The sequence below is a fragment of the Canis aureus genome, chromosome 5, assembly GCF_053574225.1.
Source record: "Canis aureus isolate CA01 chromosome 5, VMU_Caureus_v.1.0, whole genome shotgun sequence".
Taxonomy (NCBI): domain Eukaryota; kingdom Metazoa; phylum Chordata; class Mammalia; order Carnivora; family Canidae; genus Canis; species Canis aureus.
The window spans coordinates 62,232,174-62,255,655 of NC_135615.1; the positions used below are offsets into that span (position 1 = coordinate 62,232,174).

Sequence of the window (23,482 nt, forward strand, 5' to 3'; positions counted from 1 at the left end):
GCTGGGAGGCCGCCCCCGTGGGAGCCTGCAAGGTGGGGAGACCGAAAAGCCAGTCCTTCACCCCGCTGTGCTGTGTCTCTCTCTCTGCCTTAGGTGGCTCTCAGAGACTGCATCTGCCTGTGGCACAGGCCCTTGGCAGACAGGAAGCTACGGGCCAGGCCATAGCTTCCACTGGGTGACCCTGGTCCCGGTGCTTGGGAAACACAGCCTGTGCCCTTTATCGCGCCAGCCCCGGGAGGCTAGGGTGGTAGCTGCTTCCACCGCATGCCCCCACCCCCGACCCCTGCTCAGCACCTCTACCCCTCCTCTAGCTGTCATCAGTCCCCTGACTTCACTCCCCTCATTGAAAACACTCGAGTTTTATGTGGAATTCAAGAAACAAAACAGAGGAGCACAGAATAAGGTGGGGGGAATGTAACAGGATGAATCAGAGAGGGGGACAGACGGTAGGAGACTCTTAATCATAGGAAGCACACTGAGGGTTGCTGGAGGGGAGGCGGGAGAGGGGATGGGGTAAGTGGGTGATGGGCATCAAGGAGGGCACATGACGGAATGAGCGCTGGGTGTTACACGCAACTAATGAACCTCTGAAACCAATAATTCACTATATGCTAATTAGAATTTAAATTAAAAAAAAAACAGCACTTGACTGGCTGGACCCTAACTCATCCACATTCCTCTCCAACGTGTCTTTATTGCATTCAGAGAGGGCAAGGTCCTAGAGAATTCCTCAGGATTTGACTTTTAATGGATAATGTGCCAAAACATACAGGCTTGATGGTAAGCCCCGGGGTGGGGGGACACGGTGGGAGGGGGGGAATGTTTGGTTAACACTTGCGTGCCCACAGCCCAGAACAGTGCTGACCCATAGCAGGCATACCTATAAATAGGTAAACTAATGATACGAATGGAGGGCTAGGAAGGCAGCCCCTCTTCTGGGGGAGGGGGTTCCATGATCATGGTTGGGTCCGTTGAGGAAAGTTTCGCTTCTGTCTCAGCTGGTCTTTTATGACTAGAAATAACAATGATGGTGTTCAGAGGGTTAAAGAAACAGATTCCATCCTAGCTTCCAGAAAGGCCAAAGTTGCCCCCTGGACCAAGTCAGATGCAGTCCGGTGAGACGGGTTCCTGGGATTAGTGGAGAGCGCTCCAACCTCACCTTACTTGAGCATTCTGCTCTACATTCATTTTCCTCCTTGCTTTGCTCTTTAAGGGGGCGGGTCAGTCAGGGGGGCTGGAGACCATCTTGTTTTATTTAACATATCCCTATATCCTTATAAAATGTCCAAAGTCTCTTCCAGTTGGAGAAAGATCTGAACACATGAATGCAGCAATAGCGTAACCCAGAAATAGTGTGGGCTGGGGAAACGGTTGAACCCAATGCACTGGGCCTAGTTGCAAATGGGCCCCTGAGGTTAAGATGCCACTGGCCAAACGTTTCGAGCATTTTTGGGTTCTGAGTGGTCAGGAAGGATGAGGAATCTCTGCCCAAAACTCAGTAGATTCCAAACTATAAAAGCCTTGGGTCAACCATAAAGACATATATATTTGGTGCCTCTGGGAAGGGGGAAGAGGGGGTCCTCAGGCTGCCATCTGGCTTCTCAGCAGCCCCACCCCCCAACCGCACTGAGGCCAACTTAGCCTTAAGGACTCCAGGCTCTACCTCTACCCTGGATCACAATTTATCTGCCCCTGGAACTCCCCAGCAAGACCCTACTCTCACACTGGAAATCTTCTGATAAACTAACTCTGACTACAGTGTGAATAGTCCTGCATGGGCTTAACGTGTCTGCATGTGAATAGGAAAGGTGCCTTAAAATGCAAGCCCTTTGGGAAGGATTCTAGATACCATCAATGGAGCTGTAATATGGGAGATTTCTAGAAGGGAAGCCTTCCCACCGATAATCTATTGACTTACCTCTAAATTGCCCTTCCTGGTTACAGTTCAGCCACAGCAGGACCTTGAACAAGCTACATCCTCTTCCTGAGCCCTGGTTTTCCATCTGTTACTTAAGTAGGTTGAATAAAGAGACATCTTAGGTCACTTTAATTCAAAAGTTGGTTCTTTGAATGCAAATTTCTTAGCTAGACATTTATATCTTCCCATTATTTGACCCTAAACTCAACTTTATTATCCATGACTCCCCTTACAGAAACAAGAGGGATCATATTAACAATGCTATTAAATAATCCTATAAAATCACTGGTGTTTTGGTGTTTCTTGAGTACTTACCATGGGCCAGGCATTACTTTAAGCACATTTTCCATTTGACCTCAGACAGCCCTAATGATAAGATTCCCATTTTACAGATGAGGAAACAAGGGCTTAAGTCATGTGCTGGTCCAGCAAGTAAAGGCTGGGGCTAGAGTTCAAACCCAGGCAGCCTGTGCCCTAAGACATGACATCATGCTGGGTAGGCTTGTTCCCTGGACAAGATAGGGCCCCCCTCTCCCTACATCAATTCGAAAATTAGGCTCAGAGAGGTTAAGTCACTTGGTCAAGGTCACACAAGCAGTAAATTGAGCCTCTGAAGCACTTCCTTTGGGCTCCACCCTGTTTCCACTGGATCCCAAGACCTTCAGGCTGCCCTCTGGCTTTTCAGCAGCCCTTCCCCATCACGGTGGAGCTGCTTTACAAGTACCTCCCTCCCTCTCTCTCTCTCTCTCTCTCTACACTCCTCCACCCCTGCCCCCCCTCACTGCCTCCTGTTCGGGCTTTTAACTACCTGAACTGCCTCCTATCACTTGGCTGGAAAAGCATCAGAAAATCTGGATAAGAGGGGGACAGAGGGTCTGGGAGACTCAGCAAAGGCAGCTCTTTTCCATGAAAATAAAAATCAAGAAAGCCCAAGTCTTTTAATCTGACCCAGAAAATAAACTTCCTTTCTTCTGGGCTGGGATAGCAGATGCCAAGATCCACCTCAGGCCTTTAAAAAACAAAACCAAACCAAACACTACTAAGCCTTAAACCCCTCTATGATTCCGTTTATAATAAAAACATTGACTTCCCCTCTCCCCTGGTGGGGCGAATTGCTGCGGTTAAAGAATCTGTTTTTGTAGTCAGCTAATTACCCCCTTAAAGGATGGCTGATGATCTAACTTCCCGCCCTCAGCTTGGCCTCAGAGCTCCCCAACTTGGCTCCAGAGGGCTACGGGGCTGAGAATCAGGCCTGAAGAGGTTAGGGAAGAGGGGGACAGAAGCCCTCAGGGCCCCCACCCCCCAGAGCATGGCATAGGCACCCTCAAGGCAGAAAATCTGTCTTCCAACCTGCCTCTGCCACCTCCTGTCTTCGCAAGTGATGCTACTAACTTCCTGAGGCTCAGGCTTCTCATCTGTGAAATGGGGACACCAACGGTACCATGAGAAGTTGAAAGTCCGGGGTCTAGCACAGAGCGAGTGCTCAGTAAACACTAGATTCTTCTCCCTTGCCAGTCCTACTTTCCCTTTCCTTCCTGGACTACCCAACACTGAAGAGCCTGGCTAAGCACCTGCCTTCCCAACTTGCTCTTGCTCAATCATAGCAGCCATAATAACTATAACGAACATTTAATGAGCACCACCAGCCAGATGTATATTGAGTGGTTTAGAGCTGTTACCTTATTTAATTCTAGGAATGATCTTGAGACACATCCTATTCCTACTATTAGGCCCATTTTACAAAGGAAACAACTGAGACTCAGTAAGGCTAACTTACCCACCTAGGAAGGTTAGCTGTTGTAGAATTAAAAGTCAGCACTTTGATTTGAATGCCCATACTGGGGACCTCCATAGAAGTCAGAAAAATTTATCTCTCCTCCCGTCCTTGGGAGATCAAAGAGAAAATTTAAGGCCCTGGGCCTACTATGGATACCAGACCAGAGGCAGAGGCTCTGTTCTCTACCGAAGTGCAGGTTATAGTAGAAAGAGGTGGTGCCGGGCCCAGCTCAGATATCATTGGATCCTACTGTATATGGGAGGTCCTTCAGTTCTCCACGATGCCCATTTGGAAGAGGAAAGAGGGAAGGGTGGAGAATACCCAACAATTCTTCCTTAAGATGGGAGCTAAGAAGGAAACTGGCAAAAGTCAGCACCGCAGAAGAATATGGCGGTCAGGGAGCCTCCCTCAGGGAAGCTAACATTGTAGGTGACTCCTAAAGGCAGAATGAGAATTAGCTGGGTGAATGTAGTATTCCAGAAGAGGGAACAGCACAGGAAAAACCACCAGCTCACAAAGAACTCCAGGTTTGTGCCTCCACTGTGCTTCCCAGCTCCATCAGCCTCTTGGTCCAGATTTCCAGTCTCAAACACATTGTTTTTCTTCTTAAATGACCCCCTCCTATGGCCCTTTGGGTGTATGCCAGGCTGGGAACTCTCCAGACCTGTGCAACGCTCTGTTCCTACAGCTTCTTGTTTGCCTCTCCCTCTGGCTTCCTGGATTCCTTATCTTCCTCTCTTGTGGTTTACACCCTTGTTATGGTCTGAACTTTGGGTCCCCACAAAATTCATAACTGGAAGCTCTAAAACCCAATGTGACTAGATTGGGGATGGGGCCCATGAGGAACTGATAAAGGACAAATGAGATGGTAAGGGTGGATGCTAATCTGATAGGGCTGGTGCCCTCATAAGACAAGAAAGAGATAGCAAACCTCTCCCCCACCCCCACCCCCATCCCTCCCTCTCTCCCTTTCTGCTGTGTGAGGACACAGTGAGAAGGTGGCCAACTATATGCCACAAAGAGAGCTTCCACCTGAACTCTAGCTGGCTAAACCTTGGTCTAGGACTTCCAGCTTCCAAAACTGTGAGGAAAAAACTTTCTACGGTTTTTAGCCACCTAGTTAGTCTATGATATTTTGTATAGCAACCCATATATGCTCATCTCGATGAAATAAACCTTTCAGTAGCTCTCTGGGAGTTTCAAGGTGGGGGGGTGTAGTTTTGTTTTGTTTTGTTTTTGCTTTTTAACTCTGAAAAATATTTTGGACAAAGAATTTGCTGAGTGTAGAATTTTAGGATGAGAAGACTCTCTTCCTAGGGTTTGATGGCTATTCTCCACTGTCTTCTAACTTCCACTGCTGTTGTTGAGAAGTCTCTGGATCTTCTTAACCCCCAATTCGTGAAGTATGATTTTTTTTCTCCCTGAAATCTTTTACAACCTTCTCTTTATCTTTGTTCTGAATTGTCACCATAAGAGGACTCAGTGTCAATTGTTTCTCATTCATGGCTCTGGAAAGCCAATGGGTCATTGAATCTGAAAACTTCTGGGCAGTTTTCTTGCATTTTATTTTCCTTTCAAAATGTCTCTGTCTCTACTTACTGTGAGTCTACTTTCTGACCTTCCTGACCGTAGAATCAAGATACATGAATTTGGCCTTTTTAAATAGATCTTTTCCCATAATAGCTATCTTTTGGGGTTTTCTTTTCCTAATTTGATCTTCTGATTTTCTCAACATTATCTTCCATCTCTTATTATTACATGTTAGTATTTTTGCCATTATACTTTCAGTTTCCAAGAACTCCTTTTTGTTCTACACCAGCTGATTTTCATAGATATAATATATTCTCTTATCACTCTGGGGATGTTATAGTTTGTTTTTTAATATTCATTCTAGCTCTTGTATTGTCTTTCTTTTTTCTTTTTTTGAGAAGGGTCTGGGTTTTTTCACACTGAAGACTTTTCTCAAATATCTAAAGATCCTTGGCCTTCTGTTTATATTTAATAGAGAGGACCTAGAAAGCAAGTGGAAATCTGTGAGTGTGTTGATGACTGGTCAAAGGCCATATTTTGCTTTTGGAGACCCCCAAATGTCAATATTTATTGCTCTTTCCTTGGAGACCTTCGTTCTCCAGAGGGGGAATCTCTCATCTCCTGGGGGGTGGCAGTGAGGAAAAAGGGAGGGGGAGTCAGTACACAAGAAGCTAGAATTCAAGGAACCAAAGACAGGATCAGCCCTTTAACAGTTCAAATAGGATGGTTATTGAGATTCTGTGTACTGGGTAGAGGGAGAGGGGAAGGGGAAAAAGGGACTGGGAAGAGGGAGAAGGGAAAAATGGGTGGGTGAGGAGATGTATGTTATTGGTATCTTGGTTAAAACTCATTCTTGTCTGAAAACCCCAACACTTTCACTTATGCATTCTGTGTGGTGATTTCTATCTCAGATGGCATCTAAGAGGCTGTTAGATTTCTGTTTTATTCTCCCCTTGAAACTTTTTTGAGAGGTATAAATATGGGAAATAAATATAACTCAGTGTCTGACAGTTTTTCCTTTATATGTCCATCTTTTAGAAGGGAAGTTTTCGTATTTAAACCCCATAGTTTATTGCTTTCTGTTTTAGTGTTAAGTCTTTCTATTATACAAGTAGGAGGTATTTGTTACGGATAATCTAGACCAGGACTCAGCTAACATTTTCTGTAAAGAGCCAGCTAGCAAATATTCTAGGTTTTGTGGGCTAGGTTTTGTTGTCCCTACTCAACCCTGCTATTGTAGCTCAAAAGTGGCCATAGACAATACATAAATGAATAGCCCTGGCTGTGTTCCAATAAAACTTCCTTATAAAAACAGATGGTGGTCCAGCCTTGGCTCACAAACCAGTTTGCTGACCCCCCACCTGCAGAATACAGACTAATAAAATGAAGAAAACAAAACTACCAAAGATAATCGACGTTGGTATTTTGATGTGTATCTTTCCAATCTTTTCTCCACGTATATATATTTCATTTTCACAACAGGACTGTCATCTACACACAGTTCTAAACTGTTTTTCTCCCATAATATTTCAAGAATATTTATGCCATGAAAGAGTCTTCAATAACATTACTCTTACTAGCTGGGAAGTATTCCATCACATAGATCGATCACAATTTATGTAACAATCTCCCTATTGCAAGATTTTGTTTTTAATTTCCGTCTCTCCTATAAAGAATCAGGGCTAATATTTAGTTGCTGTGCATGAGTCCAGTGACACCAATGCTGTACAGGAGCCATCTGTTCTGATTAGTTTGTGCTCTTGCCATGCCAGCCATTAAATTTTTTTTTTTAACATCAAGCCTATAAACTATATGGGAGTAAATAACATGAGAAGTAAGTCTTAATATGATTTAATAATTACTTTAGGATAAATTCCTAGAGAAGAACTTGTTGCTTACAAAGTACTCACATTTTTAACATTTTTGACAAGCATTGTGAAATCAACGGCCAGAAAGGCTATGCCAATCTTTAATCCTACCAGCAGAATGTGAGGGGAACTTTTTTTCTACTAAGGATCTTTTTAATAAGTAAATTTCACATGTTATCATAAATTCTTAAATTTGTACAAGATATCTAGGATTAATGTCTATTCTCCCTCTCAGAAACACCATATAGAGTAGATTCTCTTAGCACATTTCAGGCACATAACTTTCAACTTCATCTTTCTCCGACACCTGTGCCACAGACTTTCATCACAAGAAGTACACTTAGAAAAAGGGATCCTGTGGTTAAAGACGTTCAGGAGAAGTGAAGGACTGTCATCCTGTTCTTTGACAGTCCGAGAGCTCTCCAGCCCCTTAAAAGCATTGAGAAGACCTGCATTCCATTTAGAACCATTTACCTCTTCAACCTAGAATTTAGTAAACAAAACTCTCTCTTCAAGTAATAGCGATAAGAATTCAAATGACTTAGTTCTTCAGAACAAGTTTGGGGAATCTGGTCTCAAGTGTGGACAGAAAGCATTATCTTATCGTTGTTCAATACTATGGTGTTCCCGCCCAATAATCCCACCACTAAACAGGATGGTAAACACAACACCACACCACAACGAGGAATTAAGATTATTGGCAAGTTCTAGAAAAACTTTTGGTGAGCACAAGCTAAAAACAAAACAAAACAAAACAAAACAAAACAAAAAAAAAACAAAAAAACCCCCACAATAATATTAAGACTACTAATTCTAGATAAAGGGATGATGAGAGGGGCATAAGTGAATTGAAGTTGCTTGCCATATCCTGAGATATGAAGTAGGCAACCCATAGAGCATAAGAGACATAGTTTTACCTTCACAGGTAATAGCAAAGTTGAGGAACTCATTACCCCATCAAGTTCAAGGAACATTTAGGCAAATTAGTGGATGTCAGATTCATAATGGATTATTGGAGGAAAGCTAAAGATTCGGGGAAAGACAGTATTTCTGACCTTTTGGAAACTGACATCATAGAAGGAAATTACCATGTTCTTTCTTGGAGTCTGCCAGTCATCACTTAGTTCTTTTCTTAAAGGTCCCTAAAGGAAGAATTCTTTGCCTCCCTTAATACCCCATCTCATGCTATTTTATCATTAATTGTTGGGAAAGATCATCCTCATGCCTCATCAAAACCCTTCATCTTCTTTCTAGCCAGGAGCTGAAAAATAACAATTTGGGACTCTACTTCTTTTATTTATCAATATAAAGGGAGGAGAGAAGAGTTAAAATGTAGGGAGGGCCCTGAAAACTCACTCTTTCTATTGATTTTCAGTAATCTTCCCAGAGTAACTTAGAATTTGAAAAGTTTTGTCAAAATGTGTTTCGCATTCACACATTAAAAAAGGAATAGCTCCCCCAATCACCCTCCTGCTTTCAATGATTCCTGAGTGATGTAAGTTCTATAAAGATGATATTCATTCAAGCTTGTTATGTCCTCTCTCCAGGGGCCTCTTTCATAACAGGGCACCTCTCAAGATCACTAGCAGCGAAATCTCAAAGTTTCTGGGCACTGTGGCCACACAATACATAACTCAGGAGATTCCCCTGTAGGTCAGCATCTCAAGGTTCTCTATGAACTCATTAACTTTCTCAGCCTTGATTGACAAAGAAGACAGAACACCTAGGAAAGACTGTCATTCTATCATGGAGAAGACATCATCTTACATTGCATCCAATCCATTTCATTTTGTGTATACAATCCGTATGCAAATGAGCTAGTGATAGGAAGGAATTTGCCCAAAACTCTGATTATTAAGAAGTGTGGCAAGGGTTAGAACCCTGGGTCCCCTCTTCTGCAGAGAGCTCTCTCCACTTCCTTCTGTTCCTCTCTACACTGTACACTTTTTGCCAACCCTATGGGGGAAGTTGATGGGTCAGAAGGGTCTAGGAAGATTCCTTTGTGAAGATAAAATCCGTCAATTTCTAGTCTTTAGAAACAGTAGAAATCTCATTTGGGGTTTTGAAGCCTTTGTCTTGTGTATGTTTAGAGTTAAACCTTTGGCTGGATGTGAAATGTTCCAGAACACTCTCCCCAACTGCCTAGCAAGACCCTTCCAAATGCCCTCCTTAATTATGCAGAAAGCATCTTTCTTGCTAGGTTGCCAAATAATATTGCAGGAACTAGAGCAAAGCTGGGACTTGTTTTCCTCTCTTCTCTTGACTGTACATCCTTAGTTTGGTTTTAAATTTCTCCATTCTCCATGGCTATTGGCAACACCGGATTAGTAATGCTAAAAAATTTATCTTTACAACCTATTGTCTTAGGTAAGATTGTATCAACAGCTCCAGATGGACCAATCTCTAAGAATAATTTCACTTCCTCTTATCATTGACAGGAATCACATTTACATATTCTACTGGTGGGCGAGATAATGCAGAGATGATTAATGTCCCTCGATGTACAGATACCTGTAGACTGTTTGATCAATGTCTCCCCAAGAAAGTGTCTTTCATTCTGGATGCTCAAAGTCCAAAAACGTGCTGTGATTAATGTAACTAAATGTTTGGGGTCGGCAGAAGCTGCAGGCTCTGTTCCCTGCGTCCCCGTCACACTAAAGAGAGGTCACGGGAGACTGGATTAGTCATGTGGAGAAAAAGTCTGTGGGGCGCATGTGTGCATGGGATTTCAAACATCCCCTTAAAGAAAGAAGCACAATCTTCCCTGGAATAGCTCCTCCAGAGACTCACAGGTCTGATTCTGTGCGTTGTATTAAAGTTAGGATGTATTCTGATTTATTTCACATATTTGTTAACCAGAAATATCTGGCTTCTCCAAGTTATCCCTTAGAGAGGCATTGGAACCAGCTAGAATCATGGAACATAAGGCATGGAAGGGAGTTAGATATTGTGCTTTGTTTTCTTAATCCTTCAGATTTACTTAAACATTTCCTCTGCGATGCCTTTAAAGAGGTACCAGTCAGGGTGGCAGAGTTTGAGCAGGGAGTCCGGGGGCAGCCTGGACTGCATTAGATGTCAGCTCTTCCTCAAGATGGGGGGATGTGGGGCAGGTTCCAAAACCCTCTTGTGCCTCAGTTTACTCATCTGTAATCTGGGGGTAATAACCACAAGTACTCTTAGGGTCGTTGGCAAAACAAAATAAGAAAACATCTTTAAAGTGCTTAGTTCAATGCTTGGCACCTCACAAGAATTTAATAACTTCTAGTTATTGTTGTTGTCGTTATTAATCCTAAAAATAGCTTGTTGAAATGTCTCATACTCATGCATGTCTCATGCACACTTCATGCAAACAATGAGGCTTTCTTCAGGTACTGCCTGGCTACGTTCCTCCTGCAAGGAGATCTATTTTCCATTGGAAAATATTTTTAAGGAAATTATATTCAATTCAAGGACATTTACATAATAATATGCATATCTAAAACCTGACTAAGCCAGGCTGCCCCTAGCTGTGGGAGCTGAAGAGGCCATATTTAGGAATACAAATTACTTCTGGAATATGTTTCTGTGCCCTGGACTGCTCCCAAGGAACACACGTGGGTCACAATTAAATGGCAAAACTGGAAGATGTTAGAGGAATTCAGAAAGAAAATCCAGAACCACATAAGGTGGTCAAATCCAGAAGATGGAGTTTGGAGAGGATGAGCCAGAGGTGAGAGTGGTAGGAATTTCTCAAGGGTGAGGACCATAGGCGCTGGGAAATTCATTAGGACTATTCATTCATTCATTGATTCAACCATTCATTCAAGAAACATTTATCAAATGCCAGGTACAGTTCCAGGTGTTGAGATAATGCAGGAAACAGGTCAGACCCAGTTCCTGCTCTTGCAAGGTTTACATCCCAGCAGAGAGAACAGACAGGGCAAGCAGACAATAAATAAGGCTATGTCAGCCAAGTACAGGGCTGCAAGGAAAATGGAGCCCCACCCTTGTTTCTCCCTCTCTGGGCAATGAAGACGTGCTCCATAGAGAAGCAGCTCCTGTATGACTTTGGGGAAAAGCCATGCCCTCACCAGAGCCCGCTCTTTGGAATGTGAGACCCATAATTCTAAGTCCCCAATGTGAATCCTTGGAAAGATGGCTGCCAGCAGTTATACAATCTGGCCCAGGTTAAGCAGCACCCACTATGTCCACTGCCAGGTCCCCTTCCCTAGCCCCACCCCCAATCCACTATGACTTGCCTTGGACATAGTCTATTCCCAGGCCGACTGTGTCAGTCAGTCAGAATGGGTGCTAGTGGGTAAGCCTTTGGCCTCTACACCAGATGAGATTATGAAAGTCTAAGAAGAGACAAGCTTTCCTTGCTCACTGACACAATCAGAAGATGTGCTGACCCAACCATACAAGTAGGAGGGAGACCACTGTAGGGTGATGTGCATCGTATCCAAGCTTGTCCTGATGGAAGCCACTTTCGTCCCCTTCCACCGCCCATTTTTACCCACCAAAGGGCACAGGGCTCTCTGGAACCCCCAAACCCTGTGGCCCAGCCCCTTCCTCAGTGTCACACAAACACCTTGCTGTGAAGGTTCACCTCCAAGGCTGTGCTCAGGAGTTAGACCAACCAGAGTTTAAATCCTGACTCCACCCCTTGCCAGCTAAGTGACCTTAACCTAGCTAAACCTTAATTTTATCACATGGAAAATGGGGGAAATGCAACTAGCAGTATGAGGGCATCAGTGAACTCGTACTTTCAAAGCCTTGCAAATTGTTAGCTCATAACAAGAAGAAAGGAAGAAAAGAAGGAAGGAAAGAAGGAAGAGAGAATGAAAGAGAAAGAAAGAAGAAAGAAAGGAAAGAAGAAAGAAAGAAAGAAAGAAAGAAAGAAAGAAAGAAAGAGAAAGAAAGAAAGAAAGAAAGAAAGAAAGAAAGAAAGAAAGAAAGAAAGAAAGAAAGAGAAAGAAAGAAAGAAAGAAAGAAAGAAAGAAAGAAAGAAAGAAAGAAAGAAAGAAAAAAAGAAAAAAAGAAAGAGAAAGAGAGAAAGAGAAAGAGAAAGAGCAAGCTGCAAGAGCGCTTCACTGGGACGAAAATGCCTATTGCCTGCTAAATAATGCAGAGTGTTTGCCCTTTCTCACTGTGAAGGTTTAGAAAAAGGTTTATGTGATTTTGCATTTTTCTCCAACTGGGAGAGAGAGCCAGGAGGTAGAGCAGCAGCAGGGGGATGGGTCTCCAGCAAAAAAAAAAAAAAAAAAGAAAAAAAAATACACATTCAATAAATGGGAAAATTATTTAAATAAGCAATCCTGAGGAAAAAAATATGGAAGCCAATTTTATTCATAAAACAACTGATTTACAGCATTCTAGCTAAGAGCAGCTTTTAACTCAAGCCTCTGAGATCCTATTTATTATTCAGCAAAATATTCAAGATTAATAAAGGTATCTTTAATACTAATATAGCAGCAAGAGCTAATATATGTAAAATAATTATTATGAAAAGTATTATCAATATTTGGGGGAATAATGTACATGCATAATGAATGAATTTTGCCCCTGGGTTTAGGCTTACATCTTGGCCTGATTTTGCATGGAGAAATTCTGCATTATAATGAAAGGCAAAATGATCACACATTATAACTGCGAGTTTTTTATCACTGCTTAGAAGGATCCTAAAACTGTCACCTAAACAGGAAAAATATATATATATTCCATATAAGCATGCAGATGGTGAGATTTATCATTCTTTGAGTGGTGGAAAACACCCAAACACCCAATTGCTTTCAAAATGACAACTATCAGCCCTGAAGAAGTAAAGAAGAATTTTTTTAATAGCCAAATATCACAAAAATCTACTAAATTTTAGGCAAGGGAAGTGTTGCTTAGGTTTATTATTTTATTTTTAGAAATCCTCAGGTATTACTCAAATGGCATTTATAAATTAAATCGGATGAAGAATTATTTTCGTCTTTATGAGCCACTGAGGATGTTATAAAATTGAATAGAAACTCCTCCCCCACCTCTACCCTCACACCACACTTGCGGGATAAAAAATAAAATTCTATTCAGCAAAACTCTGAGCATGTCTCCTTGCATCAAACCTTGTTGGGGAGGAAGGGCAAGAAAGAAGGAAAAATTAGGGACCATTCCTTTCCTTCTAGAGCACTGAATCATATAATAGAACGGGTATCTCGGCAATGAGCTCTCTAGTCTAGTCCCTTTATTTTACGGATGAGGATGAATGAATGATGAATCCGTGCAAAGCTATGTTTCCTTACTTCTAAAGCAGAGGACTTTCTACCACCCCTCCCGCACCCCATCCACCAAGTTCACCGGGGCAACCGAGGAAGATGCAGTGTCTGCCGATGATGTCAACCGTTGCCACACAGAATCTGCACCTCCTCCACCGAGGAGGGGGTCACACTGAAGTTAGCCTTCACCACACTCAGCGCAGACCCCAATTTTAGCAAGAAATCAACTCACCATTTCTCAGGACCTACTCTACACAAAGCATAATGTGGACTCCACTCAACAGCCGCTATTCTTCTCTAACTGAAATCTCTGTGGCGAAGTCTTCTACCGTAAATGATCCCTCAGGTGGGGCACGCATGTTCAGCATCATCTAAAGAAAACAAAAGTTTCCAAGCATTTGCTAGCTCTGGAATTTATGTGTAAGAACTCATGTTTGAGAGGTTTTATTTTTTATGTTAAATGACGACACCATAAATCTCATGAACCGCGTAAATCAGACTTGACTCCAGCCCCGTGAGTGAGGCCAGGACCGATTTATGACGAGGCACAAGAGAAGAACAGTGTGTTTTATTTGTTTTACCACCTGGCATTTGCACGCAGAGGAGCCTTCGGGGGAGCTGACGTGTACAGGCCAGGGAACAATCCACAGGGCTACGATAAATCCACCTGCAATGAGCAACCCACCTTGGGTTGAGAACTTGGACTCGACTTCAAAGATAGGCTGTGTGGTGGAAGATACTTAGTCCCAAGCAGCGACGGCCTTTGGGTTGGAAGTCCACTATGACAACTGCCATATCTTGCCTTCAAACACTGCTACTTATTATGATCAACAGAGAGAGTCCTTTGTGGACTTTTCCCATCTTTATTAATGGGAAATTCAAGATCAATATGAAACATTTTAAGGGACATCGTATGAGTTCTGAAATGAAGATAATTTGCCTTAAAGAGTCCCAAGTCACTAAAGCCGTTTCCCTGAATCCTGTCTCTGGGATAATAGTCATTTATTAAACAAATATTTAATGAACATCTACTAAGGGGTGAGTCCCTCCTCTCATGGAGTTTACTGTCTAGTGGGGGAGACAGAAAATACAAGAGTAGTAGATCAGATGAGAATAACTGCTATAGAGAAAAATAAAGTAGAGTGACGGAGTGATTTATTAGATAGGAGAGTCCGGGAATGCCTCCTAGATAAGTGGCCATTTCATTAGAGGCCTGAAGTCAGAGAAAGAGCCACGCAGATAGCAGAGGCGAGTACAGCCACGCAGGGCGAAGACTGGAGATGGGACAAGGCTGATGTGTTCAAGGAGTACCCAGGGAGATTAGGACGGCCAGAGTGTAATGAGTGAGAAAGAGAGTCATATGATGAGACTGGAGACATCACTGGGGACCAGACCCATAGAAGGACTTGGGCTTTAATTCTGAGTGAGATGGAAATCTTAAGAAAACTTGAGCAAAAAAAAAAAAAAAGAAAAGAAAAGAAAAGAAAACTTGAGCAGAGGAGCAGAACGATGTGAACTGTTTTGAAAGTTGCACTCTCCTTTTGGAGGACAGAGGGTTAGGAAGCAAAGATAGAAGCCAGGAGATCGGTTAACATACTACTGCAATAGTCCAAGCCAGAAGTCATGGGCGCCACTGGCAAATTCCCTTCCTCTATTTTATTTACTTTTTTTCTTTTTTTCTTTTCCTTCCTCTACTTTAATCTCAACTTGCACCTCATGCATATTTCTCACTAACCATTAAACACATTTTAAGGACAAAATCACAGTTGAACGTAGAGTCTGAGAGCTCTGGATAATTTGGCGAGCAGGGGAGCAGGGGGAGAGATGTTTCTGAAAACTAAGTTTTAAGTCCAGAGGACATAAGAAGTCCTTTTCCTTTTGAGACATATCGAAGATACTACAGTTCCATCTGTTAGACAACAGGATGCACCGGAGGATGATACCATTCTTTCTGATGACCCTAAAACCAATTTTTTTGTGCTGTAGGTTCAGCTTCTGGGGAAAGTCTTCCCTACACCCGTCTACCAATGTGTCCAGAAAGCAGTACTAGAGACCTCACCGGACTTAATGAAAGCTCAACTGCACTTCATAGAAAGGAGAGAGAAAAAGAGCATCAGGAGAGAGAGGGAGGGAGGGGGTGGGGGCCGCTCTGCTGTATCCTCTTCCAGCAAATTGGTTTCCAGTCATGTGAGCGGATTGGGAAGAGAACACTTACGAGTGATTACTAACACAGGAAGGTTGCAGGGGGGTGCACCGCGTAGACAGTGAAGAATGGGGCCAAATGGGAGGGAATGGACAAATTAATGATTAAGGAAGATTTTTTTTCTTCTAGGAGTCGTGTCCAGCCTGGCCTCCCAGATTTGAGCAATCTTTCACTGTCAAGAGAGGCTGGGAGATTGATTCAATTAAGATTAGCAGAGTCGGAAAAATGGCATCTGGGTTAGTTTTGGTGAGTGGTGTCCTCTCTCATCTCTTGGTGGTGGTGGTGGCCTGAACACACGCAGGGTTGAGCTCCGTCGGATCCCCGGGAAGGCGACGCAGGCTTTGGAAGTGGGGTTCGTGGACCAGACACTGGGCAGGAGAGGTGGCACTTCCCGGCTCTCTTCCTCGGAGGTCTCTTGCATGTGTCCTCCTTGGGGTTGATTTTCTTATAATTAACCACTCGTTGGAAAGGAAAGCGCAGGAGCTGGGGAAACTCTGAAATGGGGGCGGGGGGGGGGAGTCCTTGCTGGAATTTCCACTTGAAGCAAATGAATGTAATTGGTGGTCTCATTAATTCCGAGACGAGGCCCGGGTGCCCTCACCGGTGCTTCCCAGGGGCCGGAGGGCTCCGGAGACGCGAGCGTGTCTGCAACAGAGAGCGGCAGGCAGCGCCCCGTCTGCTGGCCAAGAGCCTCACAAGGCTTGAGGTCCGGGGGAGAAGGGATGGGGGAGGACATCACTGTCGCCTCGTCCCACTGCCACGCCGAGAAACCCAGATGCGCAATGCTCCGGCTTCTGCCCCGTGGATCTCTGCGTGGAGGGGTGGCGGCAGATGCTGACAACGGATGTGCCTTGCAATTCACCGCTGCCGCCTCTAAATTCGTATTCAGACCCTGTTGCTGGATAAGTTTAATGAAAGTGGTACTTTCCACGAGGTCCCTGGTGGCATTAGTTCACATTACAAAATCATTATACATAATTTGACACTATTGTGCACCGTTAGCTTAGAAAAAGAGCTTGTTTTACAGCTCTGGGGACAGAGGTCCCTCCAGATAAGGTTGGGCTTAAGAGAGAGGAGAGAAGTGCCTCCCTCTGGTTAGTAATGAGGACTTTGATGTTTGATGCAGCTACTCCCTTTATGCCCATCAAGACAGATATTTAGTCCAAGGGAAAAAAAAAAAAAAAGAAAATAACCGAGTTAGGCTCCTAAAAGGCAGCGGAGGACCAGGCAGTGAGCTCTACCACTCTTAAAAGCAAATATTTCATCTTGATTTTAAAAGCCTCTCCCAGTGCCACAGACCCCTGCTTGATTTTTGTTATTGTTGTTGTTTTGAAAGGTCCTAAAAAAAAAAAAAAAAAAAAAAAGGTCCTGCTCCTGGTGACTTGGCACAACTTGTCACACACTGTTCCACCCTGTTCCGCACAGCCACGCAGGGCTGGCATCCTCGTGGGCTGTGCAGGAGTGGCCTCACCCATCCTTAGAGATGAAAATGCTTATGCCTGCACGCAGGTAAATGGGTCCGTTCCTGAGTGCCTAAGCCCTGAATACCCCAACCCTTCCCTCAGGACCCCAGATGTCCTCAGGAGCCAGCAACTAAAGGGTTGATATCTGTCACTCCAGGGGACATGTAGGCTGAAATGGATTAATTTATGCCCCTCCCCAAACTCTTATATTAATGTCCTAATTTCTAATGTGACTACATTTGGGATGGGGCCATTAAGGGAGGTAATTAAAGTTAGATGAGATCCTAAGGGTGGGACTCTAATCCAATAGGGCTAGTGTCCCTATAAGAAGAGGAAGAGGGGCACCTGGGCGGTTCAGTCCCTTAAGCATCTGTCTTCGGCTCAGGTCGTGATCCCAGGGTCTTGGGATTGAATCCTGCATCAGGCTTCCTGCTCCGTGGGAGAGTGTGCTTCTCCCTCTCTCTCTGCCCTTCCTCTCTGTTGTCTCTCGTAGGCAAGTTCACTCTCTCTCTCTCTTTCTCAAATAAATAAAATTTAAGAAGAAGACGAGGAGGAGACTGCTCTCTGTGAAACACACACAGAGAAAGGGCCACGTGAGGACACAGTGAGAAGCAAGGAGAGAGGTCTTAGCAGAAATCAGCCCTGCCAGCACCTTGATCTTGGACTCCCAGGCTCCAGAACGATGAGAAGAGACATCTGTACTGAAGCCACCGCACCTGTGCTATGTGTTGTGGCCGCACTAGCTGACTAACACCCAGGGAGTTCTCATGGGTTAGTTCCCATGCCTCATATCCTTCAATAAATCATTTTGTTTTCACCTGTTAGCATCCTTTCCTACAAAAAGAAGTCATGTACCTCCCTCTAGCTACCTTCCAAAAGTACATGGTTCCAAAACAGAATTAGTTCACACCTACATGCCGGTGTGGACTTGGGGTGCCAGGTGTCATCTTGACCCCTGTCCCCTTAGACAGGTTGGCTAATTGGTCAGTCACCCAGGCCCCTGGAGCCCACCTGCTCTGATATCTAGTACCTGTCACTTCCTTCCACCTGCCCAAACCCCCCCTTGGCTCACAGACCAACATGTGTCCCCCTTACTACACTGGCAGCCACCAAAAGTCTGGCCTTCCTGCTCCAGGCTGTCTCTCTCCCACCCAATCGCCTCTCTTCAGAGACATAACTTTTCTAAGACCCCGAGCACTTCACTGGCCCACTTGAAACTCATCCGTGGATCCCTATCCCTCTTGGATAGAACCTGACAGCATGGGGCAGGCCTCGCAGAGTGGAGCTTTCCCCTTCCAGGTGATGCACATGCTTTCCCTTGTGCCTGAAGCAGCTCTCCCAAGCCCCCCCCCGCCCCCCCCCCACACACCACGCGGCCAGCTCTCACATGGCCTCCCATGGAGGGCACTGCTTACATGAGTCTGGCAGTTGGTCATTCTGACGCCCTCAAACACTTCCCAAGATGAGGACCTCGGCCCCTCTGGCTCTCCTATGGGCAAGTCCATCTTATGACTGATCTGAAATCGTGCTCCTTCCTATACTCTCCCTGCTGGTCCTCCTTCCCTCCCCCTACCTCCTCCTTGTCCCCCACAACCTTTCCAGCCTCTCAGGTTTCCTTAGCTCCATGAGAGTGGAAATGACATTACCCCTTACTCACTGCTGAATTTCCAGTGCCCATGAGGCCTGCCACCGCAGGGTAGGTGCCAAGTTAATACAGGATTAACTGTATTAATATGTTGAATACAGGATTTATTTAAATATTTAAAATACCCACCATTTGCTTTGACGTGGATGGAACTGGAGGGTATTATGCTGAGTGAAATAAGTCAATCGGAGAAGGACAAACATTATATGGTCTCATTCATTTGGGGAATATAAAAAATAGTGAAAGGGAATAAAGGGGAAAGGAGAAAAAATGAGTGGGAAATATCAGAAAGAGAGACAGAACGTGAGAGACTCCGAACTCTGGGAAAAGAACAAGGGGTGGTAAAAAGGGAGGTGGGCAGGGTGTGGGGGTGACTGGGTGATGGGCACTGAGGGGGGCACTCGATGGGATGAGCACTGGGTGTTATGCTATATGTTGGCAAATTGAACTCCAAAAAAAAAATCATTTTTACATAAATAAATAAATAAATAAATAAATAAATAAATAAATAAATAAAATAAAATAAAATAAAATAAAATAAAATGAATGCTAGGGCTCCAGGAGACCTCAGGGAGTAAGATCGAGTTAAACTTCCTCTTTATTAGGTGAACAAACCAGGGCTCGGCCACGGGAAGAGAATGGCCCAAGGTCACAAGGTGACAGAGTGGCCAGGCCAGGCTAGAATCTGGACGTCTGAAAGGGCTAGGAATACACAGCCAACCATAGGCCATTTGCAGGTGATCTAGGGAGAGAGTCGCTGGGTCCTTTCCCAGAGGCCGTCATTGGGATGGTGCAAACGTCAGCAAACTCCCATACCTGGTCCCACTACCATTTGTTCTCGAGAATACAATTTGAGATTGATGACATTTTAAAGGGTGTCATATTCTGGGCATTCACAACTTGGGCTAGAGTGCAGGAAATCCTGCTTGTCTCACAGAGGATGACAAATGTGCTCTGGGAAATTCCCCGAGGGAAGGAGAGCATCTCGGGGAATCTCCATCACATGGGCAGGTCTGGCCTAAGAGACCAGAGTGAGAAAGGGTGTTTAGGCAATTCCTTCATATTCTAGAAGTTTCTTGGGACACGTGTAATGTGGGAGGAATGTGTGTTTCAGATGGAGGGTGGGAGAGGAAGGTATGGTAGGAGGGACTTCAAGTCACCAGGGAATGGCTTCACCCCCAAATGCCTCTCCCTTCCTTGGAGGCCCCACTCCTTCCAATAAGGGGGAGGAAAGGTTGCTTTCAGGAGATCCAGGTGAACCTCCCACTCCCCAACCAAGAACAATGGAGGGAGAGAGATTCTCAGAGATTCAGGGGCAGGAAGCCACATTCCAAGGGAAATAGGTGGACAAAGAGAATCTAAATAACCACCCAAAGCAGAGGGAGAGAAAGGGACACAGCCTCCCAGGGGCTTCAAACCTGCAAATAAAGAAGAAACAACTCATTCCCCAGGAGAACCATGAAAAGGGAAAGACGACAAACAGACACGTTATTTTCCTCTGTCTCTCTCTCCCTCTCGCCCTCTTCCACCTCCTTTCTCCTCTTGTCTCTTTCTTCTTTCTGAGCCAGATGGCAGAGCTCACAGGGACCCCAGGTAAGTTGTCCGCCTCCTTGTGGGAATGGTTTTAGTCACACAAATAACGATAACGCTAAAGACACCTGGTATTTATGGAGACTTTACGACACACATTCCCGTTCCAGGTGCCTTGCATCGATTCCCTCCTTGAACCTTCCCCACCCTGGACCTGGGGTGCTGGGATTACGCCCCTCTTCCAGGCAAGGGCACAGAGGGCAGAGCAGCTGTCATCCGTCCCAAGTTTCGAGCGAGCCCTGTGCAGGGCTGGCATCCACCAGGGTGTCCTTCCTCCTGTGTCTCCAAGCTCCTGGCACTCACTGGATCTTGGAACTGCAGCCTTGGGGACCCCCAGTCATCTCAATGTGGGTTCATACACCCACGTTCACACTGGCCTTTACAACTTCCAGTACAATCCCTCATCTTCAACCTCAGTAGCTTCCCCTCTGAGGGCTTGAGGACTCCATCTTGCAGACCAAGAGGATTATCTCAAAAGAGCTTCAAGCTGTCCCCCTGCCAGGTGATCTAGTGGATTCCACACTCTTCTTCTAAGCTCCCCTATAGGCAAGGAGAGGAAGCAGGTAGCCCTGATAGACATTGGGGATAGAAGTGGGGAGAGAGGACAGAGTCCAAAGGCATGGAGGGCAAGCTCCAAACATCTATGGAAGCTCCTTTTTAATCTAAAAAGTTCACGAGGGGTTCACATTCTACTGCAGATTATGTCTGTCTCTGAGAAAACAGAAAAAATCATGTTTTTAACTACTTTGCTCGGAATAAAACAGATGATCTAAAAAGTGGCCCACATGCATCTCCCGACTTTATCCCCAGGTGGAGAAGGGCCTAGTCTGAGAGGATCGGAGCCAGCCCAGGCCTCACCTCACCCAACCATGTTCCAGCAGAGGCCCAGAAAGTGACGTGATTTGCCCAAGCTGCCCAACAAGACAGAGTCTAGGCCCCACACCTGCAGAGGCCTAATCCAGAATTCCTGCACCGCCTCTGATGCAGTGATTGAGCGCAGAGGCAGAGGGAGCTGGCAACGCTGGAGAAGAGTCCCCTTGTGGCTGAGGAGCCTCACCTCAGTGGGGTGGCCATCCTGACGGAGGCAATGACACCATCCACAGCACCCTTCTTGGCATTTCTGTTTCTGGATTGTTGATTCTTATAAAATGGGAATGATCATAGTATCAACTCCACGGTTTTGATATAAGAATTCAGTGAGATGCCACCAACGCCTGGCACATAGGAGGGGCCTCAATAAGTCAAACTCTTAAGACTGCCATCATCTTAAAGGAGGACGCTCCTTTTTTCCTGGTTCCCTTCTAAGACCTGCCACACTGGGAAGCTTCCCAAGGAAGCCCTTGTAGAGCTCTGATCACGTTAACCTGCCTCCACGGGGTGGTGTGGGGCTTCTCCAAGTGAACACCTGCAGAGAGCCCAGTCAAGGCCCCGGTACAAGGGAGCGCCTTACAGAGAGTTTCTGGGTATGCCTGTGTGTATATTGACTATTTTATATTAGGTAGTTTCAGATGGACAGCTTTATAATTTAATGTGTGCCTACGTTACAGAGCGATGGCCACCGTGTGTCCAGCTACCACCCATCACCGTATAAGTGACGCCCTTTTACCCACTGGTGCTTAACAGCAATGACCTTTTATATACTTAGAAGTAACCTCTACCTCCTTATATATATATATAAAGACTTATCCCCTCCGGGCTTCTTTTCACGAAGCGCTATTTGGGTTGTCTCTCCAAGCGAATCTCTTTAGAGGACGCAGGAATGAGCATTCTGGGAAGATGACGTCAGGAGATCAGTGTTTTCTGGTGTCACAGGGGAGAAACTTCTTAATCCACACGGCGCTGACTTTTCCCCTCCCCGACCGGCTCGAACCCCCTGTCCGCCCAGCGCTGCCCTGGCAGGCTCCCAGAGCCCTCTGGCTCCATTCAAAATCCCCTTTTCAGAGATTTGGCAGTTTTATGGCCTTTAATGACCTCCTATTGTACCCTGATTGCCAATCAGGGCACACGTAATGACCGAGCAGCATCACTTAGCCCTTATTCCGATGACAATGGCCAGAGTGGCCAGCTCGCTGTTTTGACATGAGCGGGGTCACAGGGAAAGTTTTCGGGCGGGTGATTTAAGGAGGCCGGACCAGCCAGCACCCTCGACTCCTCCGTTGCTGGGACTTGGACAAAAGAATGAACTCTGAACTTTTCCTTTGACGGATGGAGGTCATTAAAACCGTGGTGGGGGCCCCTTCAAAGGCAGGTGTAGACCAGGCTGTCCCTCAAAGCGCCTAATAAAGAGAGAACAGGCAATTGTGTGGGACTCAGAGAAGGGGAACTTCTGAGAGATTCACTCAAGTGGTTCAAAGAAATCAATGAGCCGCTCTGGCCGATTGACAGGGGGCAGAAGTGCCGCGACATTCCCTCTACCACCCATTGAATGGGTGGCTGCCCCAATTGTTCCCAAACAGGGGCCACCACAATAAATGCTTGGGGTCCTTTCATGGGTACCCAGGGCTCCCGGGTCTTACGCCAGCAAGAGAATCCACAGAAAGGGACACCACCAACGCCCATTTTAAATTCCATCCATTTTAATAACGTGCCTAGAGATCTCCAAGCAGCTTAAAATATTAAAGGTTTCTTTTAAACATCTGGAAGATAACATCTAATTACTCGATCCTGCTCCAGGTTATTAATATGTAATCGGAGCTAATCCCACCCTACCCAAACAAACAGCAAACAAAAGCACTTCCCCTAGAAGTATCATCTTCACAGAGCACGGAGAGCCCCCAACATAGCTTGCAGACAACACCGCCCCCCAAGCCTCGTTCCCACCACAGCACAACCAGCTGGGACCACATGCTGGCCCTGGAGGGCCAAATCCAGAAATGTTGACCTCCTGGCAGTCGGCAGGACAAGTCAGCTAAATAGATTGACTGCAAATGACTTGAGTCATCCAAGTTCAACCATGAAGGGAAATGAAAGCTCAGGAAATTTCACCTCCCTCCTCTGTTTTTTTCTTTTTTTTTTTCCTTTCGAAAGGTGTTTTTGCTTTTCGCATAAGGGTCAGGAATTTTGATCCCAAAGGTCTGAGCGGGAATATAAATGGATTTGGACAAACTGGAAGCCGGCTCTTGGGGGAGTGGTGTGCTGAATGCATCATTAGGATCACTTGCCCGGCACATTACACACACATGCTCTCAGGATACCGAATTCGGCACCCCTCTCCTGCCAGGGCGATGCTTATTAAGGGTAATGCGATCG

General features: G+C 45.2%; 1 long non-coding RNA gene across 1 annotated transcript; it reads right to left on the reverse strand.

The window, feature by feature from the left end:
- Positions 1–319: 319 nt before the first annotated feature.
- On the reverse strand, positions 320–8,149 carry LOC144314372 (uncharacterized). The gene is made up of 3 exons (XR_013380248.1): positions 8,011–8,149; positions 1,919–2,009; positions 320–1,012 (listed from the first exon to the last, which is right to left on the reverse strand). It is a non-coding gene; the product is annotated as an uncharacterized LOC144314372 (long non-coding RNA).
- Positions 8,150–23,482: the final 15,333 nt, after the last annotated feature.